This window comes from Lynx rufus, unplaced genomic scaffold (genome assembly GCF_022079265.1).
Source record: "Lynx rufus isolate CCGP_SWC_20201006 ecotype Redwood Valley unplaced genomic scaffold, mLynRuf1.p SCAF_2, whole genome shotgun sequence".
NCBI classification, from domain to species: Eukaryota; Metazoa; Chordata; class Mammalia; order Carnivora; family Felidae; genus Lynx; species Lynx rufus.
Window position 1 is genome coordinate 205,041,680 of NW_025814834.1, and position 11,966 is coordinate 205,053,645.

Genomic DNA, 11,966 nt, shown 5'->3' on the forward strand with positions numbered 1-11,966 from the left:
TTAATAGATACCTCTTTGGAGGAACGGCCAGGTAGTAATTACCTACTTCCTCACTGATCGCCTCGGGCAATGTCCCTCCACCCCCAGCCCCCGCTCCCCTTGCCCTTGTCCATTTCACAGCTATTGAGTCACAGAATGAGACTCAACCACAGGGGTGGCCCCTGGAATAGTTTGAGCACCAAAGATGCTCCACAATACAAAACATCTGCCTCCTCCCACCAGTCCTCCCTGACCCCTGAACTTCCTGTTTGAAACTGAGCATCACCTGTTCCAGAGAGATTTCCCCTGGAAAGTAGAACATATCAGCCAGAAAGTCAGGGAGGGCTCTGTCAGAATCATGCCACATGGACAGAACACGGGGAGCTTCCGGGCTGGTCAACGCCCGGAGATCTGGGAAGAGTGGCCTGGAGAGGACACAGAAGCTCCGTGCTCCTTTTCACATACCTTGCCCCACACATCTCTTCCATTTGGCTGTTCCTGAATGATATCCTTTTATAATAAAGCAGTAATCTGCTGATAATGTTGACCCTGCCCACTGGAAAACAATGGGCTTCCTGAAGCTTCGCTGCTGGGACTCCTGTGGGGCCTCCCCTCCTCAGCTGACACCGGGCTGCACCTCAGCCTACATTTGGCTCCCCCAAGCTCTGTGGAGATACTGGTCCATCCAGGTGAGGTTGTGCTTTGCATCTCTTTGGCTTTTCAGATATTTAAATATCTCCCTATCTCCCATCCCACTCCAAAGACTCCATTAGAACATGGAGAAAGAAGGAGGGACGGGTGGGAGGGAGGAAGGAAGGAAAGGAGGGGGTGAGGAAGGAGGGAGGGAGGGAAAGAAGGAAAGAGGGAGAGAAGGAAGGAAGGCAGGAAGGAGGGAAGGGAGGAGGAAGGAAAGGGAGGAGGGAGAGAAGGAGGACAGAGGGAGGGAGGGAAGGAAAGAAGGGAAGGGAATGAAGGAAGGGAAGGAGGGAGGGAAAGAGGGAGGGAAGGAAGGAAGAAACGAAGGAGGAAGGAAGGAAGGAAGGAAGGAAGGAAGGAAGGAAGGAAGGAAGGAAAGACCGTGTTTTGGATCAGAAGACCTGGACAAGTCACCTCACGTCTCTGAGTTTTGATTTCCTCACTTCTCAGAGCAACTGGCAGAATATATGTAGCACACATAATAGTGAAATAACGTGTGTAAAGTCCCTCAAGCATAGATGTGCTAAAGACAAAAGCAAAACAGAAGCAGGGCATGCTGTGTGTTCTCCACGTGCCTGCCCAGGAAAGAGCCTGGGCTTCTCTGTTCTCTGGCCTCCACTTGGATTTGGCCAATGAAGTACCGGCAAAAGACTGGTGTCACAAGGAAGAGAGAGGTTGGGTATTTATTGCCCCGTCTCCTCCCTCCCCACTGGCTGGGTTGACTGCGCAGAGTTCTTCTACCTAAGACCACACTTCCTTTCCCACAGCTGCCCCTCGCCCCTCCAGGCTACGGAGGCCAGGGCTCCCTGCTGTAGTCCTGGGTGCACCTCCATCGGTACCAACCCCTTTAGGGATTAAGGCCCTCCATTAAACTCTCTCTCCAATGGCCCCTTCGGCCTGCTGGAACCTTGGCTGATGCAATGAGCCAGTTTCCCTATTTTTATCGAGGTGCTGCAGAAAGAAGGTTCCTGTATCCTGAAGGATAGACCAGTGTTAGGGGAGTCTCCAGAGGGGTGGAGTGAGACCACCCTTGGGCAGAGGAGCCTGGGAGAGGATTCCTGGCAGAGCTGCTTGCCCGGCTGGGCCCCACAGGTAGCAGCCATCGGAGATGCCTCGGTGCCCCAATTCTCTTCCTGAATTTTGCAAGAGCAGGGTCTTGTCCGCCCAGCCCCTTCTTACCAGCCCAGGTGTCCGGGCTCTGGGAGCCTGACTCACACTAGTAAAATGAGCCAGGACCAATGGCTACATCAGCTTATTCAGTGATCCTGAGAAGGATATGGGCTGAGCAGGAGGATTCTGAGGTCAGCTGGTGAGTAGGCTCTCCTTCAGGAATTAGTGGTAATAAAAACAGTCACCAGATACTGAGCACCTACCAAATGTCTAGGCGCTGTGCTGGGACTTTCATTCCTCCAGCAAATAGTCAGTAATTGAAGTCGGGTACCATTCCAAGCCCTGGAGATAGAGCAATGAACACATACACAGGGACGCTGCCCTCTTGGCGATGGGCATCTGTCATCGCAGCTAGTCCCTGACTGAGGACATTGAGGTCCAGAAACTTGCTAAAGGCACTCACTGGTAAATGGTTGAGCCAGGATTTGAACCCAGGCCTCCCCCCAGGAACTGTCGTCTTTGGAAAGTCCAGGAGGATCAGGGAGTATCGTGGGAAGCACAAAACCCAACTCAGGGAGAGAGGACCTGGGAGAAGGAGGCGCTGATCTCGGGGGGAAGGGACACGGGGCTCCCATCTGTATTCCAGCTGCCTGCGGTGACTAAAACATAGGGTCAGGGGCCCACGGTGACACAACCAGGGGAGGATGCTCTGTGAAACGGTGCTCCTGGCTTTTGCTCGTTTGTAATTTCCTTCTTGACGTAAAATTTGTGAGTCATGGTCTCAGAACTTGTCTAGTTTCACAATCCACAGAGATGATTGCAGACACTGTCGTGACTCCTGCCGGCACATTCATTTTTCCCTCCCGGTTTGGGACATCGGGGATTTATTTTGGAAGGTCGGTGGAAGCCAGGCAGGGAAAGGTAAGCACAAGACCTCGTGTGCCACTCAAGGGGAGTGTCGTGCCAAGGCTCCGGGAATGCTGAACAGCTGGCCAGAGCTCCGTCTCCCCGAACGCGAGCAGACATCCGCCTAGTTGAACACCTACTGTGGGCAGACGGTGGATTAGGCAAAGGTGGGCAATGGTTAAAACCACAGACCACGCTCTGAGCTGACAATGGGGAGCCTGCCTGGGATCCTCTCTCTCCCTCTCTCTCTCTGCCCCTCCCCCGCCCAAATAAATAAATAAACTTAAAAAAAAATAATAACCCGAAAAACCATAGACCCTGGATTCACTGGATCCAAGTTCTAGAAAGCTCCACCACTTTCTGGCTGTGTGACTTCAGGCAAGTCTGTTCACCTCTCTGAGCCTCAGGTAAAAGAGCCTTGGTAAAAGAGTGGGAATAATGATGCCTTCTTGACAGGGCTGCTATGAGGATTAATGAAGCAACACATCAAAATGCCTAGAAGGGGACACAGCGCGTTGCAAGCGTTACACACAGTGTGAAGGGTCAGTCCCATCGGGGAACACGAGTCGGGAGACAGACACGTGAATATGCGCACACCGTATTTGTATGCGTGTAGTAATAAGCGAATTGTAACACAGGTGGGGGCTCAGGGGACCGGTTTTGCCCCTCCCCACTGCCGTCTGGCATTCACACAGCACACCTGGCCACCACAGAGAATCCCTTAGGATCAATCCCCTAGGTCCTCACCTCTTTGAAGTCTCTGTTCAAATACTGCCTCTTTTTCCTTTCAATTTTTCTAAATGTTCATTTATTTTTTGAGAGAGAGAGAAAGAGAGACGGAGCGTGAGTGGGGGAGGGGCAGAGAGAGAGGGAGACACAGGATCCGAAGCAGGCTCCAGCTCTGGGCTGTCAGCACAGAGCCCGACGTGGGGCTCGAACTCACAAACCCCCGAGATCATGACCTGAGCTGAAGTCACTTAACTGACTGAGCTACCCAGGCGCCCCAAAATATTGCCTCTTTAGAGGATGCTCTCTAATTGCCCAATTGAATTAGAAACGTGTTCTTTCTCTACCTCATCACTCCTCTTATTTCCATCGTAGAACTTACGCGGACATTTTCCCATTGACTTATTTGCTTGTCTAGGATCAGCCTCTCCCATACAAAAGTAAGTTTCCAGATGAGCTGGAGCCTGACATCCCTGTCCCTCCTCGATTCCCAAAGCCAAGTACAATGCCCAGCACATAGTAGATGCTTAAAAAATACTAGTTGAGGGGCGCCTGGGTGGCTCAGTCCGTTGGGCGACCGACTTCGGCTCAGGTCATGATCTCGCGGTCCGTGAGTTCAAGCCCCGTGTCGGGCTCTGTGCTGACGGCTCAGAGCCTGGAGCCTGCTTCGGATTCTGTGTCTCCCCCGTCTCTCTAACCCTCCCCTGCTCACTCATGCTCTGTGTCTGTCTCTCAATAATAAACATTTAAAAAAAATTTTTTTTAAATACTAGTTGAAAGAACAACTAATAAATTCCATCTTCCCAGGAGTTGTCTTCTGGTGCCTGTACCTGCTTTCCTGAAGGAGGGTCACGGAGGCTCTGGAGGCAAGAGGTTTACATGTTGAGCCTCAAGCGTGCCCGTGTGGGTCACCGAGCTGGCCCCACTGTGCACCTGAGCCGTGCCCCCAAGAGTGAAGGGATGAGGTGGTGATTGATTGTCAGATGCGGCAGTCAGAGCTCTCTGCCCCCACCCCCCTCCTGGTACCACATGGCGTAGAGACAGCATTTGTCTGTGGCAGGAGGCCTGGTTCCCAATTCTATCCCTGATTCGTGGGGAGACCGTGAAGGGGCTGCTGCGCCTCACTTGGCCGCAGTCTCCCATCTAGAAAACAAGGCTAGAAGAGATTGGATGGTTTGCTTTTTGGTTTCTTTTTAATACCTTTCTTTTTTTTTTTTTTTTGAGAGAGAGAGGGAGAGCACAGGGGGTGGGGGGAGAGAGAGAGAGAGAGAGAGAGAGAGAGAGAGAGAGAGAATCCCAAGCAGGCTCCATGCTCAGCAAGAAGCCCAAGGCAGGGCTTGATCCCAAGATCCTTGACCATGACCCCAGCCGAAATCGAGAGTTGGACGCTTAACCAACTGAGCCACCCAGGCGCGCCCCCCCCCCTTTTTTAATCTCTCTCTCTCTCTTTTTTTTTTTTAGCTTTTTGGTTTCTTTAAAATTTTTTTTTTCAACGTTTATTTATTTTTGGGACAGAGAGAGACAGAGCATGAACGGGGGAGGGGCAGAGAGAGAGGGAGACACAGAATCGGAAACAGGCTCCAGGCTCTGAGCCATCAGCCCAGAGCCCGACGCGGGGCTCGAACTCACGGAGCGCGAGATCGTGACCTGGCTGAAGTCGGACGCTTAACCGACTGCGCCACCCAGGCGCCCCTAGAAATTACATTTTATATGAAGGTCCAATGCATAAACAAGGTAGGAGCGGGGCTGTTCTGGGGTGGGGGAGGGGGGAGGGAGGGGGGAGGGAGGCGTGGCTTGAGAACCAGGTCTGTTTAGTGTACCCCTTGCTTCCACCACCCTGCCCCCTCCCTTCCCTCAGTGGTCCCTGAGGCACTTCCGTGGGATCCCAGGGCTTAGAGGAACCCGGTTTGAAAACCACTGGACAAGAGGCACTGTTTAGGGGCCCTCCAAGGTGCAGGAGCCCTGGGGGGTGGCGAGGGGCCCCTGCCCTCCCCATTTGCAGATGAGAGTTGTTCCTTGAGCCACAGTCCAGCTGCCTCCCAAGGGTCATGAGAAAGAAGGCAAGGGCAAGCTCGGGGCGCCGGAAGCGGAGCCGGCCAGCTGGGAGGCAGTGACAGGCACTGGTACCGTGGCCTCCTGGATGGGCTGGTGACATCACAACCCCAGGAAGCAGCTGCCCGAGAGGCCCTCGCTGTCCCTCAGTCCCCCTCTGGGAAAATCAACCGCCAGCTGTTGTAGTCCTTTCTCACTGGCTTGCTGTTCTGGATTGTCGCCTCCTGAATCGTCATCTTCAGCCCTAGCAGCAGCCCCTTCCTCCCGTTAAACGAGCTCCTACGAACCAGGACCAGCACTGCTCTTACAGCACAGCTCGTGATCACATGAACTCTCTTATACCATTTAATCCAATCATCACCTCCGTGTTATGAAGTAGGGACCAGCACCATCCCCGTTTTACAGATGCTGAAACCGAGGCTCGGAGGGGCAGGCCAGATCGCACCGGGCGAATACCTGAGTCAGGATTTGAACCCGGTTCTGCCCAACTCCGCCTATGCTCTTTTCATGAATTATCACATTATCAGTGTCGAAGCAAAACAATGCCCGGTGGAGAATTCTTCACACAGGGCAAGGCGAGGTTATAAATTTCAAACCCAGTGTCTTCTAGTAAGGATTATACCTGGCCTATTACCCAGGCCTTCTTAGGAAACCTGGCAAGGGCTTACCCCACTGCCTGGCATTCTACAGATGTTAGCTATATATTAAAGAGTACACGTAAGCATGATAAAGAAGTAACATAAAATAAAATAAAATAAAATAAAATAAAATAAAATAAAATAAATAAAAATAAAATAATAAAATAAAATAAAAATAAAATAAAATAAAAATAAAATAAAATAAAATAAAATAGAAAAAAAAAGATGTTAGCTATAATTATGACTCTCTCCATTTTGCACAGAAAGAAATGGAGGCTCAGAAGAGTGAAGTCATCCATCCAGCCCATAGAATAGATACGTGCCAGAGCCAGGTTGGTGAGACCCCAAAGTGGAGGCTGTTTCCCTTAAGCCTTGAATTTCTCAGCCAGGATTATCCACCTGCTCAAACCCTGTGTTCGTCTTCTAGGGCTGCTGTAACCAAACAACCACAAAGTCGGGGGCTTCAAACAACAGATGTGGATTCTCTCACAGTTGTGGAGGTGGGGAGTCCAAAAGCAAGGTATCAGCACGGTTTCCTCCAGAGCCTCTGGGAAAGAATCCTCGCCTCTATGCCTCACTTCTAGCTTCAGTGGCCGCCAGTAAAGGTCAGCATTCCTCGTCCTCGGGCCCTGTGACTCCAATCTTTGCCTCAGTCTTCACTTGGCCTTCTTCTCTCTGTGTCTCTGTGTCTCAGATCTCTCTTTCCTGTCTCATAGAAGGACGCCAGTCCTTGGACTGAGGGTCCACCCTAAATATAGGATGATCTCATTTTGAGATCCTTAACTTAATTACATCTGCAAATACCCTATTTCCAAACATGGTCACATTCGCCGGTACCAGGGTTAGAACTTGAGCACATCTTTTTGGGGGACATAATGCAACATGGCACATCACCACCACCACCCTGGTTCAGCAAATCTTCGTTGAGCACACCGTGCCAGCCCTGGGCACAGCAGGTATATTGCATTCATGGTGCCCGTGGTCTTGTGGGACAGTCAGACAGGCACAGATCATAGTGGGATGGTTTTTTAACCAAGCATAGAGGGGCACCTGGGTGGCTCAGTCCGTTAAGCATCCAACTTCGGCTCAGGTCATGATCTCATGGTTTGTGAGTTCGAGCCCCTGTCGGGCTCTGCGCTGACAGCTCAGAGCCTGGAGCCTGCTTCGGATTCTGTGTGTGTGTCTCTCTCTCAAAAATAAATAAACATCATTGCACTGTATGCTAACCAACTTGGATGTAAAGTAAAATAAATAAATAAACATTAGAACAATAAATAAATAAACCAAGCAGAGAAATAAAGACTATGAACCACAAAAGATGGCAAGTAATAATGTCCAGGATGGAGAAAGAAGGGAGCATGGTATGTGTCCTATCAATCAATAGATATTTATTAAACACCACACACAAGATATTTAGGGAAAAAATATATATTTGAAGAAAAGCAGCACAGAACTGAAGAATGAGCCCGAACTTCAGCTTTGGAGGCAGAAAGAACACAAATGCAGGCTTTAACCTGTCTGTGCCTCAGTTTCCTCATTTGTAAAATGGGAATACTAAGAGCGTTTGCCTCACCGTCGTTATTATATTTAAGTGAAATCTCTCAGGCATCCAGCCAGCAAATATTTACTGAACCCTTTCTATGTGCCATGAGGGACTAACAAGACGCCTGGCACCAAAAGCACTTACTGTCCGTTCTTATCCTCTTTCTCCCAATTCACAAGTTAGGTGAAAGTTCAGGACAGAAATACAAGAGAGGTCACAAGGCAGGACAGGCTCAGAGCCAAGAAGAAAGCACGGGATCCGTGTGTTTAGGAATAGTGGGGACACGGCCAGGAGGTCTGCAAACGCTTTTCCTGGGGAAATGGGCTTGGAATCAGACCCTGGAGGACAGATAAGAGGGGGAGGAGGGAAGATTCTGTGGAGCAGTGGTGGTGGGGATGTAAGATTGGGGGGTGAGGAAATCAGCTGGTAAGAAAAGTAGGTCTGGGCTAGATCCTTTCTGCGGCATTCTGGGCTTTTGGGTGGGGGTCAACTGGCGCACCACTGAGAGAAATTTTCTAAATCCAAAAGAAGCAATCAAGGGTAAGCACAGATAAGAATGTTTTTAACCATATCACAAGTGTTTGTGTTTCTTTAAGTTGTGCTCCAAAGTGAGTATCACTTTTTCTGCAGGGCATTTCCTGTATGGAATAGTTCCATAGGTTCCCGCTAAATTTCACTCGGGTGCCTTTCCTACTCGACAAGGCTTTCTGGAGGCAGGGGCTGTATCTTAGCCAGTGCCACCCTGGTGCCTCGCTCAGTAAGCACTCAATAAGCATTTCATTGAGTGAATAAATACTTCTATAATTCTATTTTACACGAGAGCGTGAAACTTCGAGCAGCGTGCTAAAATGAATGTTTCCTGGCCTGGGGCAAGTATAATACTGATACGCACAACCCCCAAGCCAGGCAGGACTGTTCAGTTGTAGACAGCTGCTAGAATGACCAGCCTGGAATCTAGCAGGACAGAGCCACACAGAGGCCTTGCTAAACTAAACTTACAAACTCACATAAGTTGAGGCGGTGTTGCTTTAAACCCAGCCAACCAAAGGTGGATGCAAACGACTTTCTTTAAACAAGCCAGCGGCTTGAGACTTGAAATAGAACAGAAAGGGAATTCACAGGACTCAACCTTGTCTTCTGGCTGGAGCCCTTGAGATCTGGGGATGCTGGCCAGGCTAATTGTGTGTTGAGATAAGAAACGGCAGCCTTCTTTAAGGTTTATTTTGTTTTTGGAGCCACCAGATCCAGTGGGCGGATCATGCCTTGAAATAGAAGCATCTCGAAAAGCCTGTGAATCATTTCTTAGTGCCGGCCTGCAAGGTTTCATATCCTGTTCTCAGTGTTACCTTGGGTGCTGTGAGCGTGTGTGTGCGTGTGTGTATTGTTTTCGGGGTTGTTTGCTTAGGATTTGGTTTTGAAACTTTTACTTTCTTTTAATAGCCTTTTTTTTTTTTTTTAAGCTGGAAGAATTTTTCAAATGGTTTTTGCGAGAAAGTTCAAACCCTGGAATGACTAAGTCTCTGGAAGAATTTGGACTTTGTGAGGGGAATTTGTTGGTATTTGGTATGAATCACCCAGTCACTGATTTCTGCAGCAAAAAGATCCTTTGGAAAGCTTTTAGGTCAGCCCCTTCAGTGTACACATGGGGAAACTGAGGCTCGGGGAGGGAGAGGGGTTCAGCCAAGGCCACACTGCGTGTCAATGGAAGAGATGGGACTAGAATGTCGATCGGACTCCTGGAACCAGCTTCGGGTTTGCAAACAAGCTGTCATGCACACAGTCTACGTTGAGGTGGGCACAGCTTCAAGATCGGGAAAGGAACAGAAAGAGAAAGAGAGTTCTGAAGAGTCATAATTCAAAGCGTACAGGTTAAAAAAAACAACGAAGAGTATAGATTTAGAAGGGGCAGAGAAGCGAGTATGTGAAGGTACTCTACGTGCATTACCCCTGTTTAATCCTCGCCAGATCCCATGAGAGCAATGGTTCTCAACTTGGGTTGATTTCGCCCCCCAGGGAACTTTTGGCAAGGTCTGAAGACACTTTTGTTTGTCACAACTTAGGAAGGGGATTTGCTACTTCATCTCTCAGGTAGAGGCCAGGGATGCCGCTAAAACTCACAATGCACAGGGCAGCCCTCACAGCAAGTGTCCATAGTCCCAGGGCTGGGAAGTGCCCTGGGGAGGACACTCACATCTCTATCTCCGTTTAATGGCTGAGACAGCCTGAGGCTCATGTGGTCTTGGGCAAATTCCTTAACCTCCCTCTGCCTCATTTTCCACATTTATAGCATGGAGACAGCAGCACTAATGTCAAGGATTACGGTGATTAAACGAATTAATATTTGTAAATCACTTAGAACAGTGCCTAGTACATATCAAATATTATATGAGTTTTTGCTAAAAAAGAAAAAAAGAAAAAGAAAAGAAAAGAAATAAATTGGCCCAGCACATGCAGAAAATAAGTGGAAGAATTGTAATGAAAGCCTAGGGAGCACTTAAGGGCATGGGGGCTGGAAGATGGGAGACCTTCCGGGGGTGCGGGGTTTTGTGAGCAGGTGAGGCACGTGCATGGCCGTCCAGGTGACATCTTACATCCTCGTGACCGTGAGGTTTTCCTTCTCAAAACTGCCACCTTAAATGCAACTTCACCTTTTCATGTTAAAATGACATGCACTGTTAAACAGGAATATCTGAGGCAAGTCTGGCATAGCGAGCCACTGCGAGCCATCAGCAGCTGCCCATGATAAACTGGCTGATGGGTTCCTTCTCGGCAAGCTGGGCTGCAGCTCCCCCCAGCAGGCCTGAACCACCAGTCATGCCCCAAACCCACCGGCACCACCTGAATCAGGCCTGCCTTCTGGACCAACCCCGCTCCCTACCCCGGCTTACACCCCACGCGAGGACCTGTGCCTGATCCTCCCACCTTCGGCTCTGATGGCCCTTTTACACAGCCTGGGGCCCAGTCCCCGCTTTTCCACTTTGACCCTCTAATCCTGTCCTCAATCGAGGGACAGATTCCTCCACTGGCTCCTGATACCCGCCAGCTCTCTGCGCGGTGACCATGTGCGGGCCCCAAGGACTACCCGCTCAGCCCAACTCTCTCAGCGAGGGCTGGACTCTGGGACGGCCACTAGGCATCCATGTCTCCCCCCTGTCCGGGATCCACCCTACGGGCCCATTCCTTACGTCAACCATTTACCGAGCATTTTGAGGTAAGTGCCTTATGTGCGTGCAATAGTCCTCTCCAGCTGTGCCCCACTCTCCCATCTGCAAATCTCACCAGCCCAAAATCAAAGTGTTGGCAGGTGAGCGTTTCCTTCTGGAGGCTCTAGAAAAGGATTTATTTATTTCCTCGCCTTTTCCGCTTTCTAGAAACTGCTGACATTCCTTGGTTCACGGTCCCTTCCTCCATTTTCAGAGCCAGCAACGTGACACTTCTCTGGCCCTATTTCCATTGTCCTCTCTTTCTCTGCCTCCCTCTTCCACTTTTAAGGACGCTTGTGATTACACTGGACCCAACAAAATAATCCAGGATACCCTTCCTATTTTAAGATCAGCTGATTAGAGGGGGCGCCTGGGTGGCTCAGTCGTTTAAGCATCCGACTTCGGCTCAGGTCATGATCTCGCGGTTTGTGGGCGCGAGCCCCGCGTCGGGCTCTGGGCTGACGGCTCGGAGCCTGGAGCCTGTTTCAGATTCTGTGTCTCCCTCTCCCTCTGCCCCTCCCCCACTCGTGCTGTCTCTCTCTCTCTCTCTCTCCCTCTCTCAAAAATAAATAAACATTAAAAAAAAGAACAGCTGATTGGCGACCTTCTGCAACCTTGACTCCCACGTGTCATGTAATATAACATATGCTCAGATTCCAGGACACAGACATCTTTGGAGAGGCCATTAGTCTGCCAGCCACATTAACCAGCAGGCAGTGGTAGGTAGCACGACAATCCACACCGCAGATACTCCTTACGCAGACAGCTGCCGCTCAGCCCTGCCTGATCTCACCACACGTGAATACGGGTTCAGTATGGCTACATCTACCAATATTTCAAATGAAGCTGGAAAACTAGAGTCTCAGGTGAAATTTTCCAATCTTGAAATCATTTGGCAAGGCCAAAAAAAAAAATTTTTTTTTTTTCTTTTTTTTTAAAAATTTTTTTTTTTTCAACGTTTATTTATTTTTGCGACAGAGAGAGACAGAGCATGAACGGGGGAGGGGCAGAGAGAGAGGGAGACACAGAATCGGAAACAGGCTCCAGGCTCCGAGCCATCAGCCCAGAGCCCGACGCGGGGCTCGAACTCACGGACTGCGAGATCGTGACCTG

The 11,966-nt window shown here is 49.9% G+C and overlaps 1 long non-coding RNA gene across 2 annotated transcripts; it reads left to right on the forward strand.

Annotated features, from left to right (window-relative positions):
* The first annotated feature begins 1,693 nt into the window (after nt 1–1,693).
* Nucleotides 1,694–11,271, forward strand: LOC124516084 (uncharacterized). 2 transcript variants are annotated; one of them, XR_006962980.1, is made up of 4 exons: nt 1,694–2,858; nt 6,371–6,439; nt 6,535–6,712; nt 9,111–11,271. It is a non-coding gene; the product is annotated as an uncharacterized LOC124516084 (long non-coding RNA). The 2 variants fall into 2 exon arrangements; XR_006962979.1 differs by lacking the exon at nt 1,694–2,858 and having other exon boundaries at nt 6,317–6,439.
* Nucleotides 11,272–11,966: the final 695 nt, after the last annotated feature.